The 12,342-nt window shown below is 47.5% G+C and overlaps 1 protein-coding gene and 1 long non-coding RNA gene across 6 annotated transcripts in view; one reads left to right on the forward strand and one right to left on the reverse strand.

The window, feature by feature from the left end:
- Positions 1-12,342, forward strand: part of CFAP46 (cilia and flagella associated protein 46) — a 2,698,259-nt gene that overhangs the window by 2,410,552 nt on the left and 275,365 nt on the right. The window lies entirely within an intron of this gene.
- Positions 1-12,342, reverse strand: part of LOC138472977 (uncharacterized) — a 152,593-nt gene that overhangs the window by 94,262 nt on the left and 45,989 nt on the right. For all 3 annotated transcript variants that reach the window (XR_011268705.1, XR_011268706.1, XR_011268704.1), the window contains one exon: positions 10,976-11,035. This is a non-coding gene — a long non-coding RNA (uncharacterized lncRNA). The remainder of the gene's footprint in view (positions 1-10,975; positions 11,036-12,342) is intronic.

The raw sequence follows: 12,342 nt of genomic DNA on the forward strand, positions 1-12,342 counted from the left end.
TAAGCTTGGCAAGCGGACCCCTACGCTTGTCGGGCGTGGTCGTTTCCCGAAACAGAGTCTTCATGGTTTTTATCAGCGGCTCCTACCACCTTCTTGGGCGGTTTTGCCGGGCAATCTCGTAGAAAGTGTCCAGAGGACCCACAATAAAGACATAATTGCATCTGCCGTCTTCTTTCACGTTCTTTTTGAGTTAAAGGTCCTTTAACCCCTCCGATTTGCATAGGCTCAGAGACATCAGCACTCTTGGGGTTAGCGTGGGTCTTGACCAACACCCAGGTCTCAAACTTGGACAGATCTGCTTTTCTGTCTTGAAGTCTGTGATCCAATTGGACCACTGTCTATATATTCTGTGCATTCTTGGGGCGGATTTACAACTTGGGCCAGGACATCTTTAAGTTCTCCGCGTAGACCTCGATAAAATAACGTGATTCTTTTATACTCTGGCCACCCAGTTTCCACAATTAGTCTATTAAAGGTTGCAATGTAGGATAGGAGGTCCTGATTGCCCTGTCGCAGGGATAGGAGTTCGTCATCCAGAGCCTGCCGCTGAGAGTGTCGAGCAAATAACCTTTCCATGCTTGCTTGAAATCCTTGAAAATCACGGAGAATCGGGTCATCTTGTGTAACCAGTGGAACTGACCAATCGGCAGCACAGCCGCTGACATATGACAATACAAAGGCTACCTTGGTCTGGTCATTAGGGAAGGCCCCAGGTTTGCATAGGAAGTGCAAACGACACTGATTCATGAATACGGCGAATCGTTTGGGGTCCCCAGCAAAGCGTTCGGGTGGGGCCAGCGGCATGTTTCCAGGTAGATTAATCTGCACAGGGTTACTGGGAACCACAGGAGCGGGGTTCCCCCCGGAACCGGGTAGAGGTGTATGTCCAGCTTGACCTTGCAAAAACTGTCTAGCCAGGTCATCAGTTCTTTCCTTTGATACAATCACTTCCCTCCTGAGAGCATTAGTCTCTTGACGAGCGGCGTGTACTTCGGCCCGTAATTCCCCCAGTAGTTGGGCCAACTGATCAGTCTCAGAAGTTTCCATAGTGCCTGGGTGGGAATTTGTAGGAAGGCTTTGCATTCTGTAACGCTCACCTGACTCCCACGGAGGCGCTGGTCTAGTCTGGGTTGCTGTGGCCTCTTCGAGCGTGATGCGCAGAACTCGGAACACCGACTGAACAGGACCCTCAAATCTTGCTTGTCTGGCCCGGAGGATTATCCTTCTGCAGATGAGAAAGGGGATTAACAGTCTGCAGAATAGTGTGCTTGCTCCCCCCTTCCCCCCTTTGTTCTTCTCTAACTTCCTCCGAAATCCCCGGTTGAAGCTCACCTTATGGTTTGAAAGGATGAACTCTCCATCCTGCTTCTGGTGCAGGGGCGCGTGTTTGTCAAGTTACTTCACTGGTTTTCAGAATGGCGCTGGCAAAATCCACTTGACTTTTCCGAGCGGAACGCTGTAAGTATGAAGATTACAAAAGTTCAAGTATTGAGCCTCCTTTTCTGTTGCCTTCCTAACCTGTGATCTGTCCTTTATTTCAGGTGCAGAATGAAGGCGATGCGTTGAGGGATTGAATTGCCGATGGTAAACTCAGGTGAGTTAGCGATGAGGGCGATCCCTCTTAATGTCTTTATATTCCTCCAGTAATGTCTTTTGTTCTTTCCCCATAGGGGCTGGGGTGCGGTACCTGCCAGCGAAGCGGCGCCGACCCGAAATGAGGAATGGTCCACCAACAGAAGACCGGTAAGTGTTATGGCGGAAAATTAGGCTTTCCTCATATGTTCCTTCTGCTCACCTTTTGTCTCTTCTTCTCTCCCCTAGGCGCAGAGATGTGGCGACCGGTGCAGACAGTCGCGGTGCTGCCAGAAGAACTCCCAAGGACAGGTGAGGGAAGCGCGGCGCTGCAGCGAGCAACGCGGTGCTTTTAAATGAAAGTCTTTTCTCTGGAACGCTGGCGTGAAGGTTCCGGATGCAGGTAAGAAGTTTGATAAAATTCTTGGTTTTCACCTTTCTCTTCTTTCCTTACAGGTGTTCCAGGATCGAGGCGGGCGTGGCTGGAGACCAGATGCAGGAGCAGACACGGTGAGCGTTCAGCTGCTTGGATGCAGAACAACGCGAAGCGTGAGCTACTGTCTGGGCATGGCTTAAATAGCCCCCAAAGTAGTTCCAGGTAAGTATCCTTCCCTGGCCACGCCCGAATGGCAAAATAGTCCCAATGAAAAAATAGTCCCTTTCAGGTCTCAGGGAGGCCTGAATCTTGCAGCATGGTCTGCATCAGGTAAGTGCACAAAACACCTTCCTTTATGAGCCTGGCACCTATGGCGCCTGGACTGATGTCCAACATGAGCCTGGCGCCAACGGCGCCAGGACAGAATCTAAAGAGCCCCTATAAGGGGCCGCTGGGCTTCTACCCGGGGGCATGATGCCTGCTCCCGGGGGTGCTGGGCCTGGTGCTCCGGGGGTAGGCATCATGACAGCCAGGCAGTTGTGACGTCCCACCACAGGAGATCTGTGTCTTTGTATTCCCATACTTGGATGACTGGCTGACCCAGGATCAGCCCCCAGAGTAGGGTTCAAGGCACCTCAAGGTCACTTGCTCCCTGCTACACAGCCTAGGCTTCTCCCTGAATTTGCAGAAGATGCAGATTACACTGGTGCAGAAATGCTTCAAGTGTCTAGGACAGTTGTTGTCGACCTGGCTTGTTTGATCAATAAGACCAACATGTTGGCGGGAGAGCCGTTCTGGGCATCTTAACCAGAGGTACAGGTGGTAACGGATGCTTCTCTGAAGGGCTGTGGGACCAATTACAGACCCCTCCAAGTCAATTTCCATTGGTCTCGGAAGGAGAGTTGTTGCCACATTAACCTGCCAGAGTTGTAGGCTGTCAGACTGGCGCTGCCAGCTTTTGTGCCTTCCCTTCAGGGGAAACATGTCTTGGTACTGACGGACAACACAGTTACCATACACTACCTGAACAAGCAGGGAGCTGCGTGGTAATTAACCCTGTGCAGAGAGACAATGCAACTGTGGTTCTGGAGGATGGCGAACAATATTTCTGCCTTTGCAGCGCATCTAGTGGGGGTGGAGAACAGGCTGGCGGATGCTCTGAGCAGTCAGACCTTGGTCTCTCACGAGTGGGAACTGTGCACAGAGGTTGTTTCAGAGATTCTTGGTGGGGTGGCAAAACCTTTTTAGTTGCTGGCGCTGGCAGGGAGTTGGTGCTCCAGAACTGTCAGTAGATATTCACACTTCAGTCTTGAGTTTTGGTTGTGCATTGATATTTATTAGTTCAAGTGCAATATGACACATGATGCACAATGTGCCAGGTTGGTGAAACAGAAAACAGCCGACGAACGTTTCAACCAAAGTCTTTCTCAAGGCTGTGTGGGGTGGGGGTTGGTGAGTGTTAGGTGAAGTGAAAGAGTGCACAAAGCAGTGGCATGTTGCATTTAGAGGGTAATGGTGGAGAGAATCATGTAATATTCCAACATGGTTGGCCACAATGAGGCAAAGACAAGGCAGGAGTTTAAACAACATGATGTGCGAATATGGATGCGTGGTGAAAGTGGGTGGTGGGTGGTTGTGGTTGGTGCAGGATGGTGCGACATGTTGGTAACAGTTTAAAACATTGTTGTTACAAGGTATTAAAATATTTAAGAGTTCATGTAGTCATACAGTACCAAGGAGAGAAGAGCAAGGGGAAAAGATAAAAGGTGAGAGAGGGAGAGTTAGTTGAGGCTTAATGACCTAGGAATTAGAGTAGGGCATTCACAGTAGGGGGCCATGAGGGTCTGTGCTTACCAATTGGGTTGTCGTGAGCCTCGCGTTGGAGTGTGTGGCAGAGTCACCCCGGATAGGGAGCTGGCTCGTGGCTTACTAGCCCATCTGGAAGAGAGATGCCAGGTAGAACTAAAGCAAGGTTGCTAGGCTAATCAATGCCGAAGTGACAGGATGGAGTTGAAGCGTATGTATGAGGGGTTGTGATGGGACAAAGACTGGCATCCTGGAGGGTATGGAATGCTGGGGCAAGTGATTAGGCCCCACTCCACAACACCCTTGGCGCCTAGCCCAGCTGCCCATTAATCTTTAAGACCGCACATCTCTACACCTCAGTTCCCACCCAGGAACAACTTATCTGTCTCATCTGCCTCAGGCAGCCCTCCAGCCTGTTGCACCATCCAGGGTGCCCCACCGCACACCTTCCACCCCAAGGGCCCCCTCAACCTTGGCGCCGCCCGCATTCCGGGCACTGCACTCATGATTTAATATCTTGGGGTCACCACCCCGGTCCACACACCCAACAGTCCTCTAACACCTGACCCACTCCTCGAGTCCTCCTGACTTTTATACTCCACACAGCACCACTCCCTTGGTGGCCTGCTGTGTTTTTTGGAAAAGTTGCCTTCACCATCCCACCTTCCATTTACCCAGAATCCCTCTGACCCAATACAGGTCCTGCCTCAAATCAGCTTGCTCTTATTAGCCATCCGTCCCACGGCTCCTCCTCCCATGAAATTCTTCTGCCCCCCCTTAGTTCACCCCCACCTTCCTCCCACTCCAGCCTCCAGACCATACAGGCAAGCCTACATTTAGGGCACTCACACCATGGCACCATCCTGCAACAACCATAACCACCCACCACCCACTTTCACCACGCATCCATATTCGCACATCATGTTGTTTAAACTCCTGCTTTGTCTTTGCCTCATTGTGGCCAACCATGTTGGAATATTATATGATTATCTCCACCATTACCCTCTAAATGCAACATGCCACCGCTTTGTGCACTCTCTCACTTCACCTACCACTCACCAACCCCCACCCCACAAAGCCTTGAGAAAGACTTTGGTTGAAACGCACGTCGGCTGTTTTCTGTTTCACCACCCTGGCACATTGTGCCTCATGTGTCATATTGCACTTGAACTAATAAATATCAATGAACAACCAAAACTCAAGACTGAAGTGTGAATATCTACTGACAGTTCTGGATCACCAATTCCCTGCCAGCACCAGCAACTAACAAGGTTTTGCCACCCCACGCAGAACTTCTAAACCTCCTGGGAACCTTGGAGTTTGGCTCCCCGACAAAACCATGTGCTAGAACGTAGGCCAAACATTGACCAAAGACAACTGGTTGTGCAGGGGACCAACTTGTCCCAACACCAAACTCCCTACTCCTTGTAATCGTTGTTTCAGAGATGTTCGCCTGGTGGGGAACCCCCGTCAGTGGACTTGTTTGCAACGAAGGACAACACAAAATGCAGGCAGTTCTGCTCAGGGGAATTTCCTCCAGGGTGGTATTGGGGGGGTGGGGCGGGTGCGCTCCTGGTGGACCGGGCCTTTGACCTGCACTATGCCTTGCCAGAGATACCAGTCGTCCTGTGGGTTCTCAGGAGGTTTAGGAGATTCAGGGCTCACCTGATCCTGATCGCCCCGGACTGGGTGAGGAGGATGTGGTAGCCGGACCTTCTGGAACTGGCCATGTTCCCACCTTTCCAGCTCTCTGAAGCCACAGCTCTTGTCCCAGTCGGAAGGTAGGGTGCTTCACCCAAACCCAGAACTTGTCAATCTGCATGCGTGGCTCTTGAGAGGTTCAGGTATGATGATAAGGATGGAGTGGTGCTGTTGGCTGTGCTAAGACGGTCTACTAGGTCGCTGCACAAGTGCAGATGGAGAAAGTTCATGGCATGTTTCAAGGCAAAATGGATGGATCCCCTGTCCCACCTCCACAGTGATGGAGTTTTTGTTGGCCTTAGCTAAATCAGGCCTTCAAGTGAGTATGGGTAAGGGATACCTGGCCTCCTTGTTTAAAAAGACACAGCAACAAGGGTTGTTTTGTTCCATCCCAGTGGTGGCACAATACCTGAGGGGCCTTGTGAATTATTTTGAGACCTTGCATTCCACCTCCACCAGACTTCACACAATGAAGTACGCCTTCCGGGTGGTGATCACGTCAGTGAGCTGCAAGAAATTTCCTGCAAGCCACCTTCATGAAGTTCTGCAAGGAAAAGGTTTCCTTTGAAGGTGTGTCCCAAATTCCTACCAAAAGTGTTACCAGAATTCCACATAGGCCAGAATGTGGATTTCAAATGTTTTTCCCTCCCCACCCCACTTTCAAGAATGAGGAGTCTTCACAGGTTGGATCCCAGAGGGCACTGAATTTTTACCTGGCCAGGACGGGCACCTTCAGGAAGGACGATTGGTTGTCTGTGGCCTTCTCGTAATCCAGGTTAGGCAGGGTTGTTACCAAGCAGACCATTTCCTAACTGTTGTGTGTATTTCTGAGTGCTATCAGAATGCAAGTATGGAAGTACCTTCAGGTCTGAAAGCTCACACAAGGGGAGTGGCTGCAGCTTCCTCAGCCCTCCATAAAGGGGTGTCAGTAAGAGACATCTGCCGGCAGGGGACTTGTTATTGTTGCATACGTTTGCAAAGCAATACAGCTAAGACATTGACTGAGGGGCCAATTCCTGTTTTGGTAGGCCCATCCTGCAACGTTTCCTGGTGTAGCTTCCATCTCTCGTTCGTGGAGGAAACTGCTTTGGGAGTCTATCAAGATGAGGAATCTGTGGGAGAATTCAATCCCCTGAAGGAGAAATTACTTACTGGCAATGTTCTTTTTATGGATTATTATCCCCCGATAACTCATTGCCATCCCAGCCTACCCATTGTGGAAAATCAAGTGAAGTTTGGTCTTAAAAGAATACATGTTTGGTTTTGGCTTGTTATTGGTTGTGAAATGTTGCCACATCAGAGTGGTTCTGTTCCTCACCAAAAGAAATAAAACATTTTGATTTGTTTGATGCTTACTAGAATTTTTTTTGTTTAGTCCACTTCCGTTTACCACGTGATTTCTCTTGCTGGCTGAGCCCAGGGGGGAAAAAAGGTGGGGAACCGAGGTTAGGGGGCATAGTGGACCCCTTTAGTACAACAGTCGACATCACATACGGAGTTGAGAAATGGTGCGGCTAAACACAAGGGAGTTGAGAGATGATATCGAGCAGCACTACACCCCCTGTTGATATTTTCCAAGCACCTGACGCTGGATGGATATCTTTCAAGATGAGGAATCTGATGGCGAAGAATCCGTAGAAGGAACATTACCCGCAAGTCATTTCTCCTTCTCAAATGTGGCCTTCCTCCTTCTTCACCCCTTGCCTGAGGTTACACCCCCTACTCCTTCTTTAGCACTTCGGGGTCTTCTCCCTCCCCAAACTACTCTTAAAAAAAATAAAAAACAAGGTCTGACTCCACCTCAACCTTCACTTGGTATTATCCTCATCCTGCATCTTTTACCACTCCCCTCCTTGATGATTTTTCTGTTAAGACTGCCTGTCTCCTTTGGGAGTCCCTTCTGCCCCTTTGGAATCTTTAGCTCACAAGCTCTTTTTGATTACTTCAGTATGGTGGTTTTTCTCTTTCCTAGCTGCCAGCTCCTCCTTCTGCCTCCTAGCCTGCTCCATATTTTCCTGCAACCCCTCAGATCTTGCTGCAATGTTTCCTCATACTCACTGTCCCACTCCGGTCCATCTTTTCCTTTTAAAACACTCCAGTCCCCTGATTCAGATATTCACCTCCTGTTACAACTTTGCATGTTTAACTCCTCCTTTCACTTCATCGATGTTTACTGGTTTTTACTCTCTGCTATCGCCTACAGGTATCTGCTATCAACTACAGGTATCCTCTTTCCACTAGCACCTCCTGTATTCATGTTCTGCCACCACCTTTTTGGACTCACTTTCCACTTTGACCTCCTGATATTCACTTTCTGCTACCACCTCCTAGTATTGCCTTTCTGCTACAACATCCTAGTATTTACTTTATCTTACCACTTTCTGGGGTTCACTTTCCTCTTTCTGTGGCTTCCTTACTAGCACTCCCACCTTGGTTTTAACTCCTTTCCCTTAATGATAAGTGTTCTTTTTCCCCCAGTGGCCTCTGGACGTACTTCCTCTGCCATTCTCCTGGGTCCCTCCTGATTGCTCTGCTCTCTAGTGGGGTTGAAACTCAGCTCTTTGCCTCTCTTCTGATTGGCCATCCGCATCCATGATTCTTGCTTCTTGTAGCTTTAGGACTTCTCCTCCCCCAGCCCTATCCAAAAGTATGCCAACCCTTGCTCCAAACACCTTCAGTGCCAGAATGAGTCTGCAGGTGTAATGCCCTTTGCTCCCCCCACTGGCCTTGACCTGGCTCTTTGTAGGGTCTTCACCTTTGTCCTGAAATTGGTGAGGGCCGGAAAGGCTGCCTTTAATTGGCCGACCTGAGCCGATGCAAGGCTTCAGGGGCCTGATCAAGCGTTTATTTGGCCTGTCCGATGTTTTGGATTTCACTGCTTCTTTCTTGTTGATTCAGATCATTGCCTGAGAAGGGTACAGATCAGCATTTGAGAGCAATGCAGGGAAATCAAAAAGCAAGTTTGAATCCATTGTTTGGATTTAAGTAATGCTTGTTTTTTTGTTGAAATTCTACATTTTTAACACTCGCAAATGAAATCTCTGCCAGGAGATATGCCTTTGCAGCATTGTTTTACTTGTGAGTGGAAAAGCTGCTGTTAATGCATTATCCACATTGTACCATACATGGGAATGCAAGTCTCAGAGAAAACCTTTCTGGGCCTTCAAAGTGGGGTGTTCTCTACAGTGAGGCTCACAGTAACATTTTGAAGGGTTTCTTTGTTGCAAAGGGGAATGCTGTGTGAATGTATTTTTTTATTCAGGGTATGTATGTCTGGTTAGTGGGAACTTTATGCTCTTTGACATGGTTTGGGAGTTTGTATACAATCCTCATTTGACTCTCCCCTGCTCTGTGATGGTGACTAAGTGAAAGCGGCCAAGGGTTCATCTGAACTGCATCCCTGTATTTACCATCCACTAGCTCAGTGAGGACTCTCTCCCTTGGATATCCTACTAAATGCCCCAAGAGCTAAGCAGTTACATTAGATAAAGCCGCTAATTCTGTTACTCGGTGGGCAAGTTTCTCCCCGTTTCTTTTAGATGAGGTTCTCCCATGGTCAACAGTACTTAAATTCCAGGCATCACAAGAAGGTTGTCCTAATGCAAGTTGGCATTTGAGGTGAGGGTACTGACAATGATAAATGGTAATAGTGGATGCAGTGATGTGTGCTATCATGCAGTCCATTAAGTGCACAGCCTTACTAAAAGAAGCTATGTGAAGAGCACCTGAGGATGCCAAAATCCATTGTGGTCGTTCGCAGGACAATGAGATCTAACAGATAATGTTGCATGATTTGTTTCAATACTTGACAAGGCACGCCCCCGGATTACCAACGCCTATTTCACTGGTACACGCGCGCGCATCTGAGAAGTGCTGCGTGGCGAGAGGCACTCACGGGACTTTGCGGTATCAGGTAGATGAGGGTTTTGTTTGTTTGTTTTCACTATCTTTTTCGCTTTTGCTTTCAAGGTTTGATTGGTCAGACTTTGGACATGCTTGTCTCTTCATGATCTTTACCGTTTACACATGCCCACAAGCCTGTAAACTTTAAAGTCGGACATGCTGGTGCGCATTGAAACCGCTAAAGGTTCGCTCAATCTTAATCGCACGCCCCCAAGTCGATCAATCGCCTGCGGGTGCGGCGCATAAAAAAATAACAGCATTTGTTGCAGCAGTAATACAGATTTTTCTTTTCTGTGGGTGACATTCCAGTCTTCTGCCATCCACAGGGGGCAAAAGAAACAGCTCTGCCCGCAAGCAACTGCATTATGGGTCCATTAGACACCACACCCCTTCCCCTGCAGTATGGCGAGCTGAATTACAGACAAATCGAGTGTATCATCATACCTGCCTCGTTGGTAGCCGTGGGCTTTACTAATACACTTGTTGCATCGCCCTTCTCTACCTTAACACTGACAGCACCTTCTTGTAGAAGTCTAAAGAGGACTGATGACTATATTGATAATCATCATTCAGAGGGAAGAGAATTAGAGCACACACCTGAAAAACAGCTTCCATCTAGCGCGTCGATGACTGAGACTCGGGAGCTAATGATGCCTCTCTCTGACATCGTAGTCGCAGCCTTAGATATTACGGCTATACAGACAAAAGATCCTCCCACTTGCATAACCTCTCCTGCTACTGATGAGACTTGCAGTCTTTCCCAATCGCCCATCATGTTTAGTCATTAAATACACAAGTCATCTACTCTCTCCATATCGTTTAATGACCCCACTCCTCGCAAAGTTGGTACTCCAGCCCAGCCTCAGACCTCAATGCAAGAAGGGGCAAATCATCCCCCCCACTGAACATCACGTTAACAGCCATGCCAAAATCACGCACCAATCGACTCTCATACAACAGATTTTAGATTGGATCACAATGTGAGTGAGACAAATATTATATCTCCAACTACGCATGCTCCACTCTCCAAAGCACAAAATACACAGTCTGACCAAGCCAATGCATCACTTGGCCTAGACACTTTTGCCCAAAACTTAGAGAGATCTGTGTTACCAATTTTTACAAAAATAATCCATCCTTGTAAGTGTAATGTTCTAGAAAAGCCCACTTTTGTCCTTGATGCATTGCAACCTTTGAGTCCTCCACAATCCTTTAAAGTGTCATCAAAGATGGCTCAACAACCGTATAACATATTTGCTCAGAAAACAGACAAAGTGAAATCTACAGACAATTCTTCTGTTAAACCATCTTTGTAGGAAAAAATAAAAAAAAGACAAAAAACCTAAAATCATTGCGTCCCTCATCAAACTCAAGCGCAAAGCGATTCATTCGGGCCATCACTGTTTCTCAAAAAAGAATTGCTGATGCTTGCTTAGCGGTGGTGAAAAAATATAATAACTTATCAAGAACTAAAAAGGGCCATACAACTGAAAACTGTGATTTTCCCTTACCCACCATCCATTAGATGAACTTGTCACTGCTATAGTTGACTAGCGAGATGTAAATATTCTGCCAAGAACTTCAAATTTTCCGCATAAGTTTTAGTATCCAACATACCAGAAACAAAGAAGTGCTCTCCGCCCAGACAAGACTTGTTAACTCTCGAACAAAGGCGAGCTGAAATGAGAAAATCAGTGGATCAGTATTTGGCGTCACAATGTAGCCATCCCCCCACATAGTTTAAAGATGGGGAATCCCAGAAATGAACATATGTCGAGGAAGCCAGTAGCTTAGATTACAATCTCAAACAAGGGTGTTTGAAAGTCACTCGCCCTCCACACCTAGAAAATAACGCAACTCATCAAATCATGTCCAGATCACATAACAAAACTACTGCTAAAATGGAAGTCATTACTCTATCTAAAACTTCACAGTGCAAGCATCATTGTTTGATTATGAAATGCCGCCCCTCTCCATTTGTTGCGTTTGACCTCTGAAGAACAAGCATCCTCAGTATTTTAGGGGACATTCCAATCTTGGAGGACATAGCATCTTCTGATGTTGATCAAGTCGAGTTCTTGAATGAAGATGACTTATCCATCGTTCGTCTGTGGATACCTTCAGGAGTAGTCCTGACTGCCATATCGAAGGCTAAGATGGAACTTTTTGCCTTAGGCTTCATAATTGGCCGGGATCCTTATAGCTTCAATTACATAAAACAAAAAGATTCAGCAATCGCAACTGAGAAGAATCACCCTCTTCAAATTACACGCTCAAGCGTGCAATGCTATACAAACTCACACACAACATGCTTGCAACAGAACTTATAACCTGTGCGCGACTTGTCTAGAGCCCCGACATAACAACACAAGCAAAACTCCAGATACAATGTGTCTTTGGCTAGCTGGAACACACATGGCCCTGTGCATTTTAAGGATAAATCTGTGAACTTAATAAACAATTTTGATATTATAGCTTTCCAAGAAACATGGCTTTTGGAAACCCCTACCTGGAATGACCATTGTGTCGGTTTGCACCCGGGCCAAGCTTCCTCATAAAGGTAGACACCCCTCGGGCCTCATGGTAGCAGTTAAGATCAGTGCAGGCCTGACTATCCAACCATGGACGGCCCCAAGCCAATTTCTACATTTGGTCAGGGTAACATACGCTGGTAGAGTTATAGCACTACTCAATATATACAAGAACCCAGCAGGAATATCCGACGCTAGAGTTTTCGAAGATCTTGAAAATCTCCTAGATGTGATCGCTGAGTGTTCTGACATCACCAATACCATCTTAATGGGCGACCTAAATCTACACGGTCTTACCCACCATGGCACCTCTAAAAGTTTAGCAAGCCAAAAAGGATTAGTCTAATGAGAAAGACATCTAAGTATGGCTAACGGAGCCTTGCCGGGTGACCTCCCTCCACAAAGTACTTGGCAAAGGGGATCCCAGGAGGGGATTATCGACTCTTTCCATGT

This window comes from Ambystoma mexicanum, chromosome 8 (genome assembly GCF_040938575.1).
Source record: "Ambystoma mexicanum isolate Mex_15411 chromosome 8, UKY_AmexF1_1, whole genome shotgun sequence".
Taxonomy (NCBI): Eukaryota; Metazoa; Chordata; class Amphibia; order Caudata; family Ambystomatidae; genus Ambystoma; species Ambystoma mexicanum.